General features: G+C 38.0%; 1 protein-coding gene across 7 annotated transcripts in view; it reads right to left on the bottom strand.

The window, feature by feature from the left end:
* PDS5B (PDS5 cohesin associated factor B) overlaps window positions 1-24,282 on the bottom strand; it is a 197,241-nt gene that overhangs the window by 167,473 nt on the left and 5,486 nt on the right. The gene's annotated exons all lie outside the window — the stretch shown is intronic.

Raw genomic sequence — 24,282 nt, forward strand, 5'->3', positions numbered from 1 at the left:
AATACTACTTCATGAAAAAATTAGATGGCTCTAAAAAGAAAAGGGTGATAACTTCAGCCTCATTTAATATTTTCAATAAGAAAGGCTTTTAAAGGTTTGGACTAAAGGCAGCATAGTGTAATAATAAGAAGAAAAGGAATAACATATAGAGTACCTACCTAGCCTGTGCTTGTAGTTCTAAACAATGTATATTAATTCATTTAATCCTCACCAACAATGGTGGGACGTAAGCAATCTCCTTTCCTAAAAAGTGAGGCACAAAGAGGTTAAGTAATGTGTCCAAGGCTGAAAGCCTAGTAAGGTCTGGGACAAGGACTCTAACAGTTCCAGAGCCCCCATGTTTTACCACTGTACTGGCTCTCAAAGGCCAGTATTAGGTTTTCAAAGCAAAAACAAAAAACCTTGGCTCAACGTTGGGTCTACCACCAACCTTGGCATACTGGTAACTTAAGCAATTCAGTCTGTCTCCTCAGCTATAAGAAGGAAATCATGACAGCATCACAGGATTATTATGAGTATTTTAGTCATGAATATAGAACACCTAATCATTACAAGTAATAATAATAAACATTTACTGAGCACATATTGGCATATATTAAGGCACTACCAGAGACACTTTACACAGTTTACTTTACCTAATCTTCAAAATTGTCTCAAAAAGAATCGTTACTCTCCTAGCCATTTTTACAGGTTAGGGAACAGATTCAAAGGGATGAAGAGACTTGTGCATCATCATGTTGTATGGTAAAATGCTTATACAATGGCCCCAATTCTCCATCCCTCCTAGTACCCACACCCCTAGCAATGTGACACTGCAGCTCCTCCCATCAAGAGGTAGAGCTCATTTCCCCACATCTTGAATCTTGTCTGGCCTCATGACTTGCCTTGAACCAACAGAACGTGGCAGATGTGATGTTGTGCCAGTTACAAATGCAGACCTCAAGAGACCTTGCTTGTTTCTACTACCTCTCTAAGAATCCTGCCACCACCATGTGAAGAAGTCCAGACTTGCCTGATAAATGATGAGAGCCTCGGTCACCCTCCATCATCCAGCAGAGAGTCAGCCAACAGCCAGAAATGTGAGAAGCCACCATAGACTAGCCAGCTTCCCGACAATCTGCCAGGTGACCACCGATGTTATGAGTTATCCTAGATGAAATCTGCCAAATCTAGCCCAAGTGATCAGAACCATCCACGTGATCTACAGATTCATGAGTAATAACACACACTCATTTTAAGCCACTGAAATTGCAGGGACGGTGGGGGAGGGGCTGTTGTTACAAAGCCATAGTTAACAGAAATTCATGGTAAGCAGAAGAGCTGGAATTTAAAGCCAGGTGGTCTGACTCCAGGCTCACCCTCCTCCTTCTAGTTTCAGAGTAGATATGACAAGCAACGTTACTGTAGTATTTTCATTTGTGAAAATGAAGTCATTTATGTTCACTCTTCTATATTCTTTAAAATTAACTTATAAAAACTCAAAATAGTAAATGTAATTCTTATTTCCTCCTTTAGGTAAACAAAAAATCCAAGAAGTATATCAGATCTAAATTCAAAACTTGGGACTTTACTGGCGGTCCAGTGGTTAAGACTCCACGCTTCCAATGCAGGGGGCGTAGGTTCGATCCCTGGTCAGGGAACTAAGATCCCACATGCCGTGTGGCCAAAAAAACAAACAAAAAAACACACAGATTCAAACTCAACTGCTACCAACCACCTGCCCATTATTAAATATGGGATAATAAAAACGAAAAAACTATATGCACGTTCTGAATATATTTACACTTCTTTCAAAGTAAATATTTCATATAGGGTATCCCTACTAACTCCACAAGTATCGTGAAATGTACTATATTAATTTGTATTAACTCATTCTCACTCTAAACAGATTTACTTTGCTTCCCAATTCACTGACACATACAACACACCACATCACTTACCCACCTATATCCATCTATGCCCATATAGTCCCTTTGGAAGATCTTAGTTTCCACCAAGGGATGCAGAAATGATTCCATTAAACTGGAAATTCAGACTGCCACCCAGCCACTTTGGGTTATTCGTGCCAATGAATCAACAGACAAAGAAGGGGATTACAGAACCAACTAGGGTTCTCATCTCACAATCAAGGGGAAGTCAGGTTGCTACCACACAAGAGGGGCTAACAGAAAGTATGTCTGGAATGCAGAATTTCCCCTAGGAGGCCACTTAGTATTTCCATGTACTGTGATTAAAGTCAGTGGAAACAATCCAGGCAGGACTGCTAATGACCCAGACCCTTAAGGAATGAAGATTTAGGTCACCCCATCAGGCAAGAAACCACAACCAGCTGAGGTATTGCCAAGAACAGAGGGACTGTGGAATGACAGCAGAAGATAATTATAGACAGCAACTACAACCACATGACTAGTTGCAGAAATAAATATTCTAATGAGTAGTTTTTCTTTTTATGATATAAAAAATTTGTATATATATTAACAAACTTATTTCTTATCTCCCTTTCTACAACCATCTGATAGTAGCTAATCTCATATCTCCATATTTAAGTTACAGGATATTAAGTAGAAAATGTGACACAGGTAGAAAAAAAATTGGTACCTAGACACAGGTAGAAAAAAAATTAACCCACCTATGGATAAAGGGATTTTGTATCCTCTCTTAAGGAGAGCATTTGTATGTTATCAGGTGAACAAAGGATAGCTGCATTATGTTCACCAAAAGTATACTTTTGTAATTGTCTTTATTTATAAGGTAAATATGATAAAAAGAGGTGTGCACTGGTGCCGTGGTGACAAGTGATGGTCTGTGATGGCTTTTTACCTTAGCCGGGTTGCAACTACACTTTCCCAAACACGATTCATTCCCTGCATGGTTGTGGGTTAGGGTTGGCCTCAAAAAGAAAAAAAAAAAAAATTCTCATGAGATTAGAAGACAAACGTGAAGCAGCCACCAGGTTCAGAATGTAAACCTAAAGTCAGGTGTTACTGCAGTAATCACACAGTGTCATGGAACTTTGGGCTCATTGGCATGGGGCAGCAATTGAGCCTACAGCTCATTCAGCTCCTGTCAGAGCTCCACCTTTGCTTTTCCAAATAATACTGGGGCAGGTTTGTGTGCAGCTCCATGGTGAGGTGTGCCACACCTACTGCAGATTACCTACATCATCAAGGTTGAAGGTTACCTACATCATCAAGGTTGCAGGTGTGGAAGCAGTGAGAGCCATGAAAGTTCAAGTTTGGGCTCATAGGTTCTAACTTATTGCTAAAAGTTCTTTGCAGGTTCCAGTCTAACCTTCCTCCCCCTGCTTCATGTCCATGTTCCCTTTCCAACTACTAGCCCTGCTAACTTCAAGCCTAGCAGCAGATTCAGGTGTGTATAACTAGTTCCTACAATTGGTAAAAACCAATCACAACAATAATCTTACTTCTCTAATCAAACGCTAACTGACAAAGACAGAAATGTTATTTAGAGTTTGACTACTGTAGAAAGAGCTAAAGGTATCCACATGCCTCTTATCTACTTCTTATAACACTAAATTAAAGATAAAAACTCAGGGGCTTCCCTGGGGGCGCAGTGGTTAAGAATCCTCCTGCCAATGCAGTAGACATGGGTTTGAGCCCTGGTCCGGGAAGATCCCACATGCTGCGGAGCAACTAAGTCCATATGCCACAACTACTGAGCCTGCGTTCTAGAGGCTTCGAGCCACAGCTACTGAAGCCCATGCGCCTAGAGCCTGGGTTCCGCAACAAGAGAAGCCACTGCAATGAGAAGTCTGCACACTGCAATGAAAAGTAGCCCCCACTCGCCGCAACTAGAGAAAGCCTGCACACAGCAATGAAGACCCAATGCAGCCAAAAATAAATAAGTTTATACAAGAAAAAAAAAGTCAAATAGCACATATTCGGGTTATAATATACCTCATTTACCTTCCATCAGCAAAAATATTTAAGAATTTACCTGAAGTATGTTAGGTTTGAACACACTTACTTTCTAAATTTATTTTTTTTTATTGATTTGTTTTCGGCTGCGTTGGGTCTTCGTTGCTGTGCCCGGGCTTTCTCTGGTTGTTGTGAGTGGGGGCTACGTTGCAGTTGCAGGCTTCTCATTGCAGTGGCTTCTCTTGTTGCAGAGCACGGGCTCTAGGCGCAAAGACTTCAATACTTGTGGCATGTGGGCTAAGTAGTTGTGGCTCGCAGGCTCTAGAGCACAGGCTCAGTAGTGTGGCACACGGGCTTAGTTGCTCCGCGGCATGTGGGATCTTTCCGGACCAGGGCTCAAACCCGTGTCCCCTGCATTGGCAGGCGGATTCTGAACCACTGCGCCCCCAGGGAAGCCCTGCACTTACTTTCTACAGAAGCCAGTACAAATTTTAAAATCTGTCTCTTACTAAATTATATTTACATTAAAACAACAAAATAACCTTGTTCAATTTCAAGAGAACAATTAAAAATCAACACATCTTAAAATATAGACTATATTAGACTATATTAATGTTAACCTTAGACTTATGCTAAGCGCACAAGACAATCAATTTATTAGATGTATGTGCCATCTTTACAATCAACGCATCCAGTTCCCTCTTGGACACACTTTCTTTTTAAATATATTTTGCTTAAAAGTCAGAGCCATAAAGTCAAATTTTTGTAGAATGATTCTAAAAGGCCCCCCAGACCAGAGCTAGTCCTAGAGGACCAGAGCTCGTCCTAGATAACGATTTAAACATAAACAGATGTCCAACAGGCCTATCATGAAAATGAATTTTGAGACAGAAGCAGCTGAGACAAACATTTACATTTTACTACTTTTTTCCATAGAGTAGAAATACCAAGAAAAGTAAAAGTCAAAGACAGGTGAAAAACAACATTTTCTTCCAGTATTATCTGGTCGCATGTGTCTCACTGCTATCTATCAGAGGCTGGCGCTAGCTAATAAAGGGGAAAAGAAACGGCAGTAGAAATATGGCTATCCCTTTCACCAATCTTTATAAGCATTCTTTAACTCTAGGCTTTTCACTAAATAATTACCTACTTAAATCAAATACATGTAATTGAATTAACAGGGAGTTTCTGGGGCCCTGAACAAAGATGGCGGAGTAGAAGGACGTGCTCTCTCTCACTCCCTCTTGTGAGAACACCAGAATCACAACTACCTGCTGGACAATCATCAACAGGAAGACACTGGAACTCATCAGAAAAGATACCTCACATCCAAAGACAAAGGAGAAGCCACAATGAGATGGTAGGGGGGGCGCAATCACAGCAAAATCAAATCCCATAACTGGTGGGTGGGTGACTCACAGACTGGAGAACACTTATACCACAGAAGTCCACCCACTTGACTGAAGGTTCTGAGCCCCACGTCAGGCTTCCCAACCTGGAGGTCCAGCAACGGGAGGAGGAATTCCTAGTGAATCAGACTTTGAAGGCTAGAGGGATGTGATTGCAGGACTTCGACAGAACTGGGGAAAACAGAGACTCCACTCTTGGAGGGCACACACAAAGTAGTGTGCACATCGGGACCCAGGGGAAGGAGCAGTGACCCCAGGGGAGACTGAACCAGACGTACCTGCTAGTGTTGGAGGGTCTCCTGCAGAGGTGGGTGGTGGCTGTGGCTCACCATGGGGACAAGGACACTGGCAGCAGAAGTTCTGGGAAGTACTCCTTGGTGTGAGCCCTCCCAGAGTCTGCCATTAGCCCCACCAAACAGCCCAGGTAGACTCCAGTGTTGGGCTGCCTCAGGCAAAACAACTGACAGGGAGGGAACCCAGCCCCACCCATCATCAGTCAATCAGATTAAAGTTTACTGAGCTCTGTCCACAAGAGCAACAGTCAGCTCTACCTACCAGGTCCGATGGAGAAATCAAAAGCTTTACAGACAAGCTTTATGGACAAGCAAAAGCTAAGAGAATTCAGCACCACCAAACCAGCTCTACAGCAAATGCTAAAGGAACTTCTCTAAGTGGGAAACACAAGAAAAGAAAAGGACCTACAAAAACAAATGCAAAACATTTAAGAAAATGGTCACAGGAACATACATATCGATAACTACCTTAAACGTGAATGGATTAAATGTTCCAACCAAAAGACACAGGCTTGCTGAATGGATACAAAAACAAGACCCATAGATATGCTGTCTACAACAGACCCACTTCAGACCTAAGGACACATACAGACTGAAAGTGAGGGAATGGAAAAAGATATTCCATGCAAATGGAAATCAAAAGAAAGCTGGAGTAGCAATACAAACATTAGATAAAATAATCTTTAAAACAAAGAATGTTACAAGAGGCAAGGAAGGACACTACATAATGATCAAGGGATCAAATCAAGAAGAAGATATAACAATTATAAATATATATGCAACCAACATAGGAGCACCTCAGTACATAAGGCACCTGCTAACAGCTATAAGAGAGGAAATCGAGAGCAACACAATAATAGTGGGGGACTTTAATACCTCACTTACACCAATGGACAGATCATCCAAAATGAAAATAAATAAGGAAACAGAAGCTTTAAATGACACAATAGACCAAATAGATTTAACTGATATTCATAGGACATTCCACCCCAAAACAGCAGATTACACTTCCTTCTCAAGGGCGCACGGAACGTTCTCCAGGACAGATCACATCTTGGGTCACAAATCAAGCCTCAGTAAATTTAAGAAAATTGAAATCATATCAAGCATCTTTTCTGACCACAATGCTATGAGACTAGAAATGAATTACATGGGAAAAAACGCAAAAAACACAAACAGATGGAGGCTAAACAATATGTTACTAAAGAGCCAAGAGATCAGTAAACAAATCAAAGAGGAAATCAAAAAATACCTGGAACAAATGACAATGAAAATATGACGATCCAAAACCTATGGGATGCAGCAAAGCAGTTCTAAAAGGGAAGTTTATAGCTATGCAAGCCCACCTCAAGAAACAAGAAAAATCTCCAATAAATAATCTAACCTTACACCTAAAGGAACTAGAGAAAGAAGAACAAACAAAACCCAAAGTTAGCAGAAGGAAAGAAATCATAAAGACCAGGGCAGAAATAAATGAAATAGAAACAAAGAAAACAGTAGCAAAGATCAATAAAACTAAAAGCTGGTTCTTTGAAAAGATAAACAAAATTGATAAATCATTAGTCAGACTCATCAGGAAAGAGGACTCAAACCAATAAAATTAGAAATGAAAAAGGAGAAGTTACAACAGACACCACAGAAATACAAAGCATCCTAAGAGACTACTACAAGCAACTCTATGCCAATAAAATAGACAACCTGGAAGAAATGGACAAATTCGTAGAAAGGTATAGCCTTCCAAGACTGAACCAGGAAGAAACAGAAAATATGAACAGACCAACCACAAGTAATGAAATTGAAACTGTGATTAAAAATCTTCCAACAAACAGAAGTCCACGACCAGATGGCATCAGAGGTGAATTCTATCAAACATTTAGAGAAGAGCTAACACCCATCTTTCTCAAACTCTTTCAAAAAACTGTGGAGGAAGGAACACTCCCATACTCATTCTATGAGGCCACCATCACCCTGATACCAAAACCAGACAAAAATACTACAAAAAAAGAAAATTACAGACCAATATCACTGATGAACATAGATGCAAAAATCCTCAACAAAATACTAGCTAACAGAATCCAGCAACACATTAAAAGGATCATACACCATGATCAAGTAGGATTTATCCCAGGGATGCAAGGATTCTTCAATATGTGCAAATAAATCAATGTGACACACCATATTAACAAACTGAATAAAAACCATATGACCTCAACAGATGCAGAAAAAGCTTTTGACAAAATTCAACACCCATTTATCATAAAAACTCTACAGAGAGTGGGCATAGAGGGAACCTACCTCAACATAATAAAGGCCATATACGACAAACCCACAGGAAACATCATTCTCAATGGTGAAAAACTGAAAGCATTTCCTCTAAGATCAGGAACAAGACAAGGATGTCCACTCTCACCACTATTATTCAACAGAGTTTTGGAAGTCCTAGCCATGGCAATCAGAGAAGAAAAAGAAATAAAAGTAATACAAACTGGAAGAAGTGAAACTGTCACTGTTTGCAGATGACACGATACTACACATAGAGAATCCTAAAGAAGCCATCAGAAAACTACTAGAGTTAATCAATGAATTTGGTAAAGTTGCAGGATACAAAACTAATGCACAGAAATCTCTTGCATTCCTATACACTAATGATGAAAACTCTGAAAGAGAAACTAAGGAAACATTCCCATTTACCACTGCAACAAGAAAAATAAAATACCTAGGAATAAACCTAACCAAGGAGACAAAAGACCTGTATGCAGAAAACTATAAGACACTGATGAAAGAAATTAAAGATGATACCAACAGATGGAGAGATATACCATGTTCTTGGATCAGAAAAATCAATATTGTGAAAATGACTATACTACCCAAAGCAATCTACAGATTCAATGCAATCCCTATCAAATTACCAATGGTATTTTTTACAGAACTAGAACAAAAAATCTCAAAATTTGTATGGAGACACAGAAGACCCCGAATAGCCCAAGCAGTCTTGAGGGAAAAAAACGGAGCTGGAGGAATCATACTCCCTGACTTCAGACTATACTACAAAGCTACAGAAATCAAGACAATATGGTACTGGCACAAAAACAGAAACACAGATCAATGGAACAAGATAGAAATCCCAGAGATAAACCCACAAACCTAAGGTCAACTAATCTATGACAAAGAAGGCAAGGATATACAATGAAGAAAAGACAGTGTCTTCAATAAGTGGTGCTGGGAAAACTGGACAGCTACATGTAAAAGAATGAAATTAGAACACTCCCTAATACCATACACAGAAATAAACTCAATATGGATTCGAGACATAAATGTAAGACTGGACACTGTAAAACTTAGAGGAAAACATAGGAAGAACACTCTTTGACATACATCACAGCAAGATCTTTTTAGATCCACCTCCTAGAGTAATGGAAATAAAAACAAAAATAAACAAATGGGACCTAATAAAACTTCAAAGCTTTTGCACAGCAAAGGAAACCATAATCAAGACGAAAAGACAACCCTCAGAATGGGAGAAAATATTTGCAAATGAATCAACAGACAAAGGATTAATCTCCAAAATATATAAACAGCTCATGCAGCTCAATATTAAAAAATAAACAACCCAATCCAAAAATGGGCAGAAGATCTAAATAGACATTTCTCCAAAGAAGACATACAGATGGCCAAGAAGCACATGAAAAGTTGCTCAACATCACTAATTAGAGAAATGCAAATCAAAACTACAATGAGGTATCACTGCACACCAGTTAGAATGGCCATCATCAGAAAATCTACAAACAACAAATGCTGGAGAGAGTGTGGAGAAAAGGGAACCCTCTTGCACTGTTTGTGGGAATGTAAATTGATACAACCACTATGGAGAACAGTATGGAAATCCCTTAAAAAACTAAAAATAGAATTACCATATGATCCAGCAATCTTATTACTGGGCATATAACCAGAGAAAACCATAATTCAAAAAGACACATGCACCCCAATGTTCACTGCAGCACTATTTACAATAGCCAGGTCATGGAAGCAACCTAAACGCCCATCGACAGATGAATGGATAAAGAAGTTGTAGTACATATATACAATGGAATATTACTCAGCCATAAAAAGGAACGAAATTGGGTCATTTGTTGAGAGTGGATGGATTTACAGACTGCCATACAGAGTGAAGTTAAGTCAGAAAGAGAAAAACAAATATCGTATATTAACGCATATATGTGAAACCTAGAAAAATGGTACAGATGAACCAGTTTGCAGGGCAGAAATTGAGACACAGATGTAGAGAACAAACGTATGGACACCAAGGGGGGAAAGCCGTGGGGGGGGCGGCGGGGGTGGTGGTTGTGTGATGAATTGGGAGATTGGGATTGACCTGTATACACTGATGTGTACAAAATTGATGTCTAGGGCTTGCCTGGTGGCGCAGTGGTTAAGAGTCCACCTGCCGTTGCAGGGGACACGGGTTCGTGCCCCGGTCCGGGAAGATTCCACATGCGGCGGAGCAGCTGGGCCCATGAGCCATGGCCGCTGAGCCCCCGCGTCCGGAGCCTGTGCTCCACAATGGGAGAGGCCACAACAGTGAGAGGCCCGCATACCGCAAAATTGACAACTAACGAAACTGCTGTATAAAAAATAAATAAAATTCAAAAATTTTTAAAAAGAAAATATAGAGTTCTGTCTTATTCTAAAAATGTGTAAGCCTGACACAAGGTGTGTGTTAAGTTAGCAATTGTACTTAAAGGGCCAGTTTGAAATGAATGAAAATCAGCCTGAAGAGTTCTAATAATGGTGGAGTAGTTTTTGTCAACTCATTAAATTAATACTTCCACAGATAGCAATTATAAAAAACAAATAAAAGCTGTGGATAAAACACTTTTAAGAATGACTTGAAGGCAGAACAAACCATCAACAGCGGGAAGAAATTGGAAATTTGACCAGTGAAAGAAGGGAAGTACACTGGAAAAGGTTCAAATTTACACAGCTTTTCCCCTGAGGGCATTCCTAGTCTGCAATAGCATGGGCTACTAGAACTCAAGCAGAAAGTTGCAGTTTTATTAAGTTCATGGCCACAAAGTGGCTAGAAATAGAGGACAAATTCAGGAAAGGAGTGAGTCACAGCAGCAGAAGCCTCAAAAACTAATATAAACTTCAAATTCTTCACTGAGCCCTGAGGTGAGTATGCTCAGGGAAGATTTCAAGGAGCTCAATGGAAAACAACTGGAAATCTACAAGAACTCATCAGCGATCTCAGCTGCTGCCCACTGGAGAGGAGACATGAGCCTGTCCAAGTTACAAGGGCTTAAAAAACACCTCAGGCTTTCTACAGACCCATCTTAAAGACCAAGCCTCCACAAGTTCAAGGTGATCAACCAGTTATTTAACTATACTCATCAGAAGATAAAGAGAATTTAGAGATATATCACCCACAACGTCCACTCTACAATTAAAATTTTCTAGACATGAAAAGCAGCAGGGAAGTGTGACCTACTGTCAAGAATGAAAATAAAACAATAAATGGAAAAAAACAATGAAATAATTCAAAGGAAGAAATTAACAAGCAAAGACTTTAAAGAAGCTACTATAAATTTGTTCAAGGACTTAATGGGAAACATGGTCACAATGGGGAATCTCAGCAGATAATTGGAAATAGTTAAAAAATGAAATACTAGAACTGAAGAGTATGTTATTTCAAAGTGGGCTTAGAGATATCTGCACCACCATGTTCACTGCAACATTACTCACAACAGCCAAGACATGGAAACAACCTAAATATCCATCAATGGATGAATGAATAAACAAGATATAATATTCAAGAGAATATTCACCACAATAAAGGAGATACTGTCATTTGCAACAACATGGATGAACCTTGAGGACATTATGCTAAGTGAAATAAATCAGAGAAAGATAAATGCTGTATGATCTCACTTATATATGGAATCTAAAAAGCTGAACTCATATAAACAGAGAGTGGACAAGGGCTGAGGGGGGTGGGGGGAATGGGGAGATTTTTGTTAAAGAGCATAAACTTTCAGTTATAAGATAAATTAAGTTCTGGGACTCTAGTGTACAGCATGGTAACTATAGTTAACAATACTGTATTGTGTACTTAAAAGCTGCTAAGAGAGTAAATCTTAAATATTCTCACCACACACACAAAGTAATGTTAACTGTGTGAGATGACAGATGTGTTACCCCACCTTATTGCAGTAATCATTTAACAGTACATACATGTATCAGATCATCACACTATACACCTTAAACTTATACAATGTTGCTTATCAATTATATCTCAATGAAACTGGAAAATAAGTAAATAAATAAATGGGGGGTGGGGAATGGGCTTGACAGCATATTAGAAGCAAAATAAAAAAGAATCAGTGACCTTGAAGACAAATCAGTAGAAATTATTCAATCTGAAGAACTGAGGGCAAAAGATTGAGAAAAAAAATTAAAAATAACAAACTCACAGACCTATATTACATTTTTAAGCAAAAGAACAAGAATCTCAGAAGGAGAAGAGAGAATGGAGCAGAAAAAGCATTTTGAAAAATGGCTAAAAATTGGTGAAAAAACCAATCTGCAAATCCAATAAGCTCAACTCTAAGCAGAATAACAAAACAAAAAAAAGAAGAAAAAAGAACACATCAAAGTGCTGAAAATTAAAGACGCAAAGGAGACCAGAAGACAATTAAGAAGAACCTTTAAGACAACCAGAATCTATGTCCAACAAAAATATTCTTGAAAAATAAGAGTAAGCATATATATATATATATAAAAAAAATATATATATATATATATATAAATACATACACTTACTTTATCTGGGTGTGTGTGTGTGTGTGTGTGTGTACATGTACACATGTAAGCTGAAAACTTTAATCACTAGACCGGGACATTACGCAATGTTAAAGGAAACTCAAGCTGAAGGGAAATGACATCAGGCGAAACTTAGATCTACACAAATAAAGAAAAGCCGAAACAACTATGCAGTTATATACAAAACACTCTCTTGTTTCTCTCCTTAAATTCTTTAAAAGGCAACTGACTATTTAAAGCAAAAACAGCACTGTGTTGAAGCAAAAATTAACACACCAATAGCAAAAAGATTAAATGTAATTATGCTTTTTAAGGTTCTTTCATTTTACATCAGGTGGCATAATGTTAATGCTAAATGAACTTTAAAAGTTAATCATGAATACTGTAATCCCTAGAGCAGCCACTTATACAAAGCAGTACAGTTTAAAAAGCCCATTAAAGATCTAAAATATTTTTCAAAATTTGACCAACATAAAAGAAGGCAATAAGAGAAGGAAGAGAGGAGACAAACTGACAAAACACAGAGCAAAATGGGAGAATTAAACTTACCCGTATAAATAACATTAAATGTAAAGTTAACAAGTCCTCCACTCAGAGACACAGTTTATTAGATATATTTACTATTAAAAGAAGGGAGGGAGGAAGGAAGGGAGGAAGGAAGGGGAGAAGGAAGGGAAGAAGGAGAGAAGGAAACCCATTAAATACATGCTGTCTATAAGAGACACACTTTAAAAACAAAGACACAATCACATTAAACATATAATAAAAAATTATACACCATAAATATAAATAGTAAACATAAGGGAACTGGTATAAGTAAACTAAAGTCAGAAAAAATTAACTTCAGTAAGAGAATTATCAAAGGTAAAAAGGTCAACTCATCCAGAAGGCATAACAATCCTAAATGGGAATGTATCTAATATCAGAGCTTGAGGGGAAAACTACATGGAGGAAATACATGAAGCAAAAGCTGAAAAAGTTACAGGAAGAAATGAACAAATGCACAGGTATATTTGGAAACTTTAATACCCCTCTCTCAGCAACTGAAATGGATAAAAAACAATCCACAGGCATATAAATCAGGGGTCAGCAAACTGCAGGACCTCTGCCCATCTTTGTAAATGAAGTTTTATTATAACACTGCCATGCCCATTCATTTACATATTGCCACGGCTGCTTTTTGCACTACAAGGGCAAAGTAGTTAAAACAGAAACAGTATAATTCACAAAACCTGAACTATTGTCTATACAGCCCTTTGCAGGACATTTTCTGACCTCAGATATAGGTGATTTAAAGAACACTACTAACCAACTTAATTGTATGAGACTATATACTACACCATACAATATGTCTCACATTTCAAAAGACAGAAATCTTACAGAGTATGTTCTGTGACTACAAAAGAATTACATAAAAAATCAATTTCAATAAGCTATCCAGGAAAACCCAAAATATTTGAAAATTAAGCAACACACTTCTAAAAAAATCCATGAGTCAAAGAAGAAATCACAAAGGAAATTAGAAAATATTTTGAACTGAAAATGAAAATACAACATATAAAAATGTGGGGGAAATTATAAATTTAAGTGCTTATATTTAAAAACAAAGTCTTAAATTTAAATATCGAAATTCCCTAATTAAATACCTAAATTTCCAGCTTAAGAAGCCAGGGAATAAAAAGAACAAATTAAACCAATTGAAAATAAGAGTGAAGGAAATTATCAAGATAAGCACAAAAGTCAATTAAATTATTGAAACCAAAAGCTGTGGAAAGAAAACTGCTAAACCTGTAGCAAGAATGACCAAGGAAAGAAGAGTGTAAAGAGGGGTCACTACAGATCCTACAGACATAAAAAGGATCACAAGGGAAAATTACACTCTTTCTGCCAAAAGGCTTGATAACTTAAATGAGACAGATATACTGCTTGGGGGGAGAAAGACAAAACAGAAAATCCATATAACCATATATTTACCAAAGAAACAAAACCTGTTACCAAAAATCTTCCCGCACGCACAAAAAAACCTCCATGCCTAGATGGTTACCAAACGTTAAAGAAATTATATCAATCATATACAAACTATTTCTGAAAACAGAAGAGGAAACATTTCTTGGTTTCAGAAGGCTAGTCTAACCATGCTATTAGAAGGCATTACAAGAAATGGCAATCATAGACCAATATTCCCCCTGAACACAGACACTTAAATCCTCAACAAAATATTAGCTGACCAAATTCAGAAACAGATAAAAGGACAATACATCATGACCAAATGAGATTAACCCAAGATTGCAAAATTGGTTTAACTTACAAAAATCAATAAATATAATTCGCCATAATAACAGAATAAAGCATAAAATCCATAGTCGTCTCAATAAATACAAAAAGGGGGGGACATCTGGCAAAATTCAACACCCATCCATAATTTAAAAATTAAAATCTCACTAAACTGGGAATAGAAGGGAACACGCTCCATCTGATTTCTTTTAATCTACAAAAAAATCACTGCTGACATTCTACTTAACGTTAAAAGACAATGTTTTCCCCTTAAGATGTGGAATAAAACAAGAATATCCATTCCCACCATCTCTTCAACATTAAATTGAAAATGCTAGACAGTGCAATAAAGTAACACAAAGAAATAAAAAGCTTATAAAGATGGGAGAAAAAAGAACAAAACTGTCTTATTCACAGATATGATTGTTTTTGTAGAGAAAATCCTAAATATACAAAAAAACTATTGGAACTAAATGAATTTCAGCAAAGTCAAAGAATACACACACAATTTTTAAGACAACTACTGTATCTGGATATATTATCAGAAAAAAATAAAAAAATAAAATTTAGAAAATAGCATCAAAAAGAAAAATCTTTAGGAATAAATTAACTGCAAGATCTCTACGGAGAACATTAAAATGTTACTTTACATTGTATGTATATATGTTAATATGTTAACAAAATCATATTACATAATTGACATAGTAACATAACATTAATACGGAAAAACCTACTTCATTGAGCTGGCGTAAAGATCTTGCACAGATACATAGATACATAAATATAAATTTGTTTATAGTACGTATCAAAAAAAAGATGACCTAAATAAAAGGAGAGGTGAACAACTGTACTAATAATCTACTGCTGTGTAATAAACTACTCCAAAACTTCAGCAGTTGAAAATAACATTTATTTTCTCACACAGTTTCTAAGGGTCAGGAATCCAGGAGCAGCTTAGCTGGTGTGTCTGGCTCAAGGGTCTCTCATGAGGTTGCAAACTGTAGTGAGGTCTACACTCAACTGAAGGCCTGAGGATCCACTCAAGGCTACTAGCAGAAGGCCTCAATTCTTTGTCATGTGGATGTCTGGAGACAATATTCCACTGGTCTCTTGCATTTCTTTCTGCACATCTTGCAACTGAGGATCTCACTGCCCTTTGTTCCAGACTAACTTCCCAAAGGTGTTTATAAAGTGAACAGTTGTGGAAGATAAAGTCTCCTCCAGAGCAAAGAACAGGTATGCTTACCGCCCATTAAAAAAATATCCAGGTTCCCTATGTTCGGAATTCCTCTCTTGTAATGCAAGCACTGCATGTGCAGTTGTCATCTGACCCTCTTCATATCAAGTGTGATTTGGAGCTTGAGGAACTGGTGCAAAAATGCTGAAAGTACCCTGGCTACTACTATAGCTGTGACAATAACCTGTCTTTCGACGCAGACCCAAGAGTCTCATGTCTTCTATCAGCATCCATGAAACTGCAGTAGGCTAATTTGTTAGCTTGCAAGTAGGGTAAAATCTCAGCTCCTTCACAGGCTTGACAATGGGCCTCTCTACAACATGGCAGCTGTTTTCTCCTAGAGTGACTGATGAGAGAGAGAAAGACTAATACACAAGCCACTGTGCCTTTTACAACCTAATTTCAGAAGTGACTTCAACTATATTATATTGGTTACACAGACCAACCCTAATATAATGTGCAAGGTGACTACAAAAGGATACAAATACAACCAGGCAGAGATCAATGGGAAGCATGTTAAAGGCTGACTACCAAATTCCATATTGTTATAGGTCAGTTCTCCCTAAATATTTTATAGAGAAACACAATCCCCATCAAAATCCCAAAAGGTTCTTTTTTTTTCTGTAGAAACTGACAAACTGATTTTAAAATTTATATGGAAACACAAAGGAACTAGACTGGACAAACAATATTAGAGGTTTCACACTATTTGATTCCAAGACTTAAGGTGATAGAGACAGTATGATACTAGCATAGCAGAAACAATTAGATCAAAGAAACAAGAAAGTCCAGAAACAGATCCATACATATATGTGTTCAAACATTCCTGGACAGGGCTTCCCTGGTGGCGCAGTGGTTGAGAATCTGCCTGCCAATGCAGGGGACACGGGTTCGAGCCCTGGTCTGGGAAGAACCCACATGCCGCGGAGCAACTAAGCCTGTGAGCCACAACTACTGAGCCTGGGTGTCTGGAGCTTGTGCTCCGCAATGAGAGGCCGCGACAGTGAGACGCCCGCGCACCGTGATGAAGAGTGGCCCCCGTTCGCCGCAACTAGAGAAAGCCCACACACAGAAACGAAGACCCAACACAGCCAAAAATAAATAAATAAACAAATAAATAAAAACATTCCTGGACAAAAACACAAAGGCAGTCCAGTGCAGAAAAGAAAACAAAATTTTTCAAACAATGGTGTTGGGACTGGATAAATGCATTTGTAAAAATGAACCTCAATACCTATGAAACTTGTAAAAGAAAACAAGGGAAATTATTTCAAGACTTGGGAGTAGGCAAAAGCTTCTTAAAACTCAAATCTATTAAAGAAAAAAATTGATTAATTGAACTTCGTCAAAATTAAAAACTTTCGCTTATCGAAATACACTGTTAAGGAAAACAAAAACTTACAAACTGGGAGAAAATACTCTCAATGCATTGATGTGACAAAAAACATATCCAGACTATATTAAGAATTCTTACACATCAATAATAAAAAGATAACCAATTTTTTTTAATGTGCAAAAAACAGGGATATTCCACAAAAGAAAATACACTAATTATTGACAATTGTCAATAACCATATGAAACATCATTAGGTCGCAAGGAAATCCAAAATAACACAAGATACCATTTCACTTCCACTAAATAGCTAAAATTTAACATATGATTATCCAAATGCTGGCAAGGATGTAGAGCAACTAGAACTAACACAGAGTCACAGTGAGAGTATGTAAGAGAAAACTGAAAAACTACACAGCAGTTTTTTATATAGTAAAACACACATCTGCCTGTGAACCAGCAATTTCAATCCTAGGCATTTACTCAAGAGAAATGAAAACACATGTTTGCAAGAAGATCCCTGCAGGCCTTATTCTTAACAACAAGAAACTGGAAACAACTCAAATATCCATCAACAGAAGAAAAGATAAACTCTGGTATATTCATCTAACAAAATACTACTCAGCAATAAAAAGAACTCTGACACATCCAACCTCATAGATGTATCTGGAAATATATGTTAAGCAGAAGAAGCTAGATGCAAAAAAGCACACACTGTATGATGACCAAACAAAATAATCTACATTGTTAGAAATCACAGTGCTTGGGAGAGAGGAGAACGGAATGGAAAGGGCAACCATTAAACTTTCTGGGGTGATGAGAATGTTCTTTATCATCTTTTGGTTATCAGTTACACGGGTATAACTGTCACAACTAAAAGTGAACAGCTAAAATCTGTACATTTTATTGTATTTAATTTACATCTCAATATAAATAAATTAAAACAAATTTTAAAAATAAATTTGAGCTCATAGTATTAATTTTCCATTTTTTCTTTGTCTTGGGTTGTCCACATATATACTTAGTGTATATATATATATATATATATATATACACACACACATTTATGGGTTATCGGTAATTGTTACTCATCTACTATGTGCCAAACATGATGCTTGCTTACAAAATAACTGTTAAGTTCATGCCTCAAGAGGATAACAATCTAAAGCAAGGAAATACACGACAACAATACACAATGTGAGGGTTTACATTATAAAGATATACACAGGGAGGACTTCCCTGGTGGCGCAGTGGTTAAGAATCCTCCTGCCAATGCAGGGGACACAGGTTCGAGCCTTGGTCCGAGAAGATCCCACATGTCATGGAGCAACTAAGCCCTCGAGCCACATCTACTGAACCTGTGCTCTAGAGCCCTCGAGCCACAATTACTGAGCCCGTGCCTAGAGCCCATGCTCCGCAACAAAGAGAAGCCACCACAGTGAGAAGCCCATGCACCCCAACGAAGACCCAACACAGCCAAAAATAAAAATTAATTAATTAAAAAAAAAAAAGATATACACAGGGACTTGTGAGAAGGAGAAAAGGGCACCATACACTGCCTGAAAGAAGAGTTAGGTAACAGAAAAGCCTTTTCGTTAGGTGAAGGATGAAAAGCAGGACTTCGGACATGCAGACAAGCAGGAATGGATCATTATAAGCAGAGAAATACCACGTGCAAAGACACAGAGGCAAAGAGTCTAAAACAACAGGGAGCTAGGAGCAGTTCAGTGTTTTTGGAGTTTGGAGAACCCATGGAAAAAAGGGAAATGCCAGCAAGGTAGGTAGGTACCATTCTAATGTTAAGGCATTTGCATTATAGAGGCAGTGAAGAGCCACTGAACAGCTTTAAGCAAGGGAAGGACACATACAAATCTGCAAGTACAAGTATCACTCTGCTAACACTGTGAGAAAAAGCCTAAAAGAGAGTGAAAAATGGAAGCAGAGCTACCTGTAAGAAGGCACCTGCAACAAGCAAGTCATGTTTCCTTTTAGTAAACCAATCGCCACACATGGACTGAAGAGAAATTCAAGAACCCCCAAAATGGACAGGAAAATGAGTGAAAATTAAAATCAGAGTGTTCACAGAAAAAAAAAGAATGATCAAAATGGCCCAAACAAAGGATACTCATCTTCACTCATAAGAGAAATGTAATGACATAAATCACAGCAAGATCCTTTCTGACCCACCTCCTAGAGAAATGGAAATAAAAGCAAAAATAAACAAATGGGACCTAATGAAACTTAAAAGCTTTTGCACAGCCAAGGAAACCATAAACAAGACGAAAAGACAACCCACAGAATGGGAGAAAATATTTGCAAATGAAGCAACTGACAAAGGACTAATCGCCAAAATTTACAAGCAGCTCATGCAGCTCAATGTCAAAAAAACAAACAACCCAATCCAAAAATGGGCAGAAGACTTAAATAGACATTTCTCCAAAGAAGGTATACAGATTGCCAACAAACACATGAAAGGATGCTCAATAGCACTAATCATTAGAGAAATGCAAATCAAAACTACAATGAGGTATCACCACACACCGGTCAGAATGGCCATCATCAAAATGTCTACAAACAGTAAATGCTGGAGAGGGTGTGGAGAAAAGGGAACCCTCTAGCACTGTTGGTGGGAATGTAAACTGATACAGCCACTATGGAGAACAGTATGGAGGTTCCTTAATAAACTAAAAATAAAACTACCATATGATCCAGCAATCCCACTCCTGGCCATATAACCTGAGAAAACCATAATTCAAAAAGAGTCATGTACCACCATGTTCACTGAAGCACTATTTACAATAGCCAGGACATGGAAGCAACCTAAGTGTCCACTGACAGACAAATGGATAAAGAAGCTGTGGCCCATATATACAATGGAATATTACTCAACCATAAAAAGAAATGAAATTGAGTTATTTGTATTGAGGTGGATGGACCTAGAGTCTGTCCTGTCATACAGAGTGAAGTAAGTCAGAAAGAGAAAAACAAATACCATATGCTAACATATATATGGAATCTAAAAAAAAAAATGGTTATGAAGAACCTAGGGACAGGACAGGAATAATGACGCAGATGTAAAGAATGGACTTGAGGACACGGGGAGGGGGAAGGGTAAGCTGGGAAGAAGTGAGAGAGTGGCACTGACATATATACACAACCAAATGTAAAATAGATAGCTAGTGGGAAGCAGTCGCACAGGGAGATCAGCTCCGTGCTCTGTGACCACCTAGAGGGGTGGGATAGGGAGAGTGAGAGGGAGACGCAAGAGGGAGGGGATATGGGGATATATGTATATGTATAGCTGATTCACTTTGATAAACAGCAAAAACTAACACACCATTGTAAAGCAATTATACTCCAATAAAGATGTTTTAAAAAAAAAAGAGAGAAATGTAAATTAAAACTACACTGAGGTACCATTTTTCACCTATCATATTGGCAAAAATCCAAAAAGTATCATTGTATGCTGTTGCGGCAAGGCTATAGGAAAACAACTACTCTCATGTATACATTACTGTGACAACCCTCACAAAGGACAACGGAACTGTATCTATCAAAATTATATCCTACAACCCTCATGAAGGACAACTTAACAGTATCTATCAAAATTGTATCCGCTTTATTCTTTGACCCAACAATTCCACTTCTAGGAAGTTAATCTACAGACACACTTGCATGTGTACAAGATGATATATGTACAAGGTTGTTCATGCAGTATTTTTATAATAGCAAGAACTGGAAACAATTTAACTGTCCATCAGTGGGCTAGTTAAATTACGGTCCATAAATGAACACTCTGCAGCTGTTGAGAAAGAGAGCACACATACTAGAACTTTATATACTAATACAGAAAGATCTCCAGGGTATACTGTTAAGTGACATAAATAAATAAATAAAAGGCAAAGCAGTTAAAGTTTCCAACATTAGTGTAAAACATGTGTTGGGGTGAGGGGAGGCATGGGGTGGGATACATATACTTGTACAGCGTTGTATTTTTTAAACCCCCAGAAGGATATATAAAAAACCCAATAATACTAGTAAGCTATTGTAGAGGAGTCTGGGAACTTTACAGATGAGGAAGGGTATGGAAAAGAGACTTTTTTCTCTTTTTGGTTTTTTACTTTTGAAGTATTACTGTGCAGATAGTGTTAAAAAAAAACAACTTTGAACTACTGTATCAGAATCAACAGGCTTTGTTAACTCATTTGATTTGAGAAGTAAAGGAGACAGAGAGATCAAGATGACACCCAAGTTGCTGACTTGATGACAAACCTAGCCATTCAACTTAAAAAAAAAATTGTATTAACCAATGCAGATGTTAAAGGATAAAGGAAGGCAGCTCAGTTTTGGACATGTACTGGAAGTGTTGTGTCTGATGGCATATGAGAAAAAGATAGGAAATTGAGAAGAAACGTTAGGGATATGGCTGTTAATAGAAGCCTTGGAGGAAAAAAAGGGAAAACATTTTATATGAGCCTAATTTACCTAGGAATTATTTATTCTGTAAACCCAATTAACCCAGAGAATAAAACTAAAAAGGCAACTAACTCAAAGTGACAGCATAAGGCCACACAATCATACCCTTTTCTCACAGACACCAGGCTCTCACTAAAAGCTTATTTATTTGTTACATTTAGATAACTTCCCAAGTTCACAACAGATTAGAAACATCAAAAAAGGGTGCGGGTGAGAATTCCCCAGCTGTCCAGTGGTTAGGACTTGGTGCTTTCACTGCCGAGGGCCCGGGTTGGATCCCTGGTCCAGGAACTAAGGTCCCTCAAGCCTCGAGGTGTGGCAAAAAGTAAATAAATAATTTTTTTTAAAAAAGGGTGCAGGTGGAGCTACAGAGGCAACCATTTGGCAGCAGCATGAGGCAGCAAAAAAAAAAAGATGAGAATACCACCAATACCTCAAAAAAGCACAGCATTCTTCAAGTGCTCTTCACAGAGCCAGAGTACCATATTTTATCATCTAAGACTTGGCCAAAATGGTCCCTCCTTTAAGAAGTTTTTCATGGTTCCTACATTCTTAACCTAAGTAATTAATCTCCCTTTAACAAATTTCCAATTTCAAGTATGTTTTTTACACCTTCCTGAAAGCACTTTATTCTGCCTCGTTTTATAATTATTTTACAATTATAACTGGTATTTTGTGATACCAGTCTCCTTCTTCCCACTTGAATATAGATCTCTTAAATAAAGGTGTATCTTTCATCTTTATATCTCTGAGCACAATTTCCTTACATAGTATAGCATGCAAATATCCATTCAACAAATATCCATCTTTGCCTTCTCTAAAGTGTTGTGAATGGACCTGCCACAAATAGAGTCTCCCTGCCCCAAGTTATAGTTTTCTATTAAGTACTTACATACTTGTCACCAAGGGAAGCATCTGGCCTGCCTTATATCAAAAACTAATTTAAGGGGTGACTGGAAGTGACCGCTAATGGGTTTAGGGTTTCTTTTATAAGAGACAAAAATATTCTAAGAGCAGATTGTGGTGATGGTTGCACACACCTGCGAATGTACTAGAAGTTGATGAGTTGCACAGTTTCAATAGGTGAACTGTATGGAATGTGAATTATATCTCAATAAAGCTGATTTTAAAAATGAGATACCTGCTATTATTTCCCACTTCACAGATTTAAGAAACTGAGGCTTGGCAATTAGGTAATTTATCCACGGTGACACAACTAGCTAGTGATGGAGGGAGGATAAAAACCCAAGCAGTCTTGACTCTATGTCTATATGCTTAACCACCATGCTCTTCTGCTTTCCTCAGCAAAGGACTTCACTTATCAAGCATCATATTAAATGCCTAAATATGTTCCTACTGCTGTTCAAGTCTTCAATGCTAGTGACCTTCCAAACTCCACGTAGGACTGCAAAGCCTTGACCTAATTATGTTACACCATGAAGGTAGAGGAGAAGGAAAGCAAAACGCTGAAAAGAAAGGGACCAAAGAGACAGAGGAGGAAAAAAATGTACTCAAGATCTATATTTCAAAGCTTTCCATTCTGAGCATAAGACTACATGAAACATTACTACTGCTTGACTGCTATCATCAAAGTTGGTGGGCAGGCCTAATTCACCTGAGCTGGGAGCTTCCTGGACTAGGTCTGCTGAATCCAGGGTTTCTTGGCAAAAGAGACATTTTAGGCCAGATAATTTTTTGTTGTGGAGGGCTGCCCTACACATTGTAGGATGTTTAGCAGCATCCCTACCTCTACTCACTAGATACCAGTAGCACCACTCTTCCCGCCCCCCTCCCCCCACCCCCAGTTGTGACAACCAAAATGTCTCCAGGCATTGCCAAAGGTCCTTGGGCGAGGAGCTGGGGAAGGAAGCGGTGTTCAAAATCACCCCCATTTGAGAGCCGCTGGCCTAGACTAAAGGTAAAGTTGAAAAAGGGCCAGCCATTTGATATTAACTCGTGTATATAATAACTGGAGACAAAAACTTTTTTTTAACCAGCTTTACTGAGACATCTTTGACACATAAAAATGTAGATATTTAAGGTATACAGCTTGTCTTTTGATATATGCATGCACTGTGAAAAGATCACCACAATCAAGCTAATTAACACATCTCTACATACTTACCATTTGGGGGGGTTGGGATCGGGAGTAACAGACAAGAGCCTTTTAAATCAATTGCCTCCCAAACCTACTAAGAAAAAAAACTTATTTCATTAAAAAAAAAATGTGAAGCTGGGGTGGGGGCAGCATGTAGGGATTAAATAGGAACAAAGCTCATGTAGTCATGCCAACTTCTGCACAGGTCAGCATGTAAGGTCCCTGACACTAGCAGAATATCAACTATAAAGAGGGACTACTAAAGATCAAAAAATAGATCTAAAGAACATTAGAAATGAGAACTGCTTCCTTTGGTTTGAAGAAAAATCAGTTTCCCTTATAATAAAAACTAAGTGTTCCTCATCTCTGGAAGAACTGAAATATCAAAGTCAAGGCTGCCACCCCACCAGGGAAGAGGAGCAAGTCAAATGACAGTATAAATAAAAATGAAATGACAGTTGGGGC

Source organism: Orcinus orca, chromosome 18 (assembly GCF_937001465.1).
Source record: "Orcinus orca chromosome 18, mOrcOrc1.1, whole genome shotgun sequence".
Lineage (NCBI taxonomy): Eukaryota > Metazoa > Chordata > Mammalia > Artiodactyla > Delphinidae > Orcinus > Orcinus orca.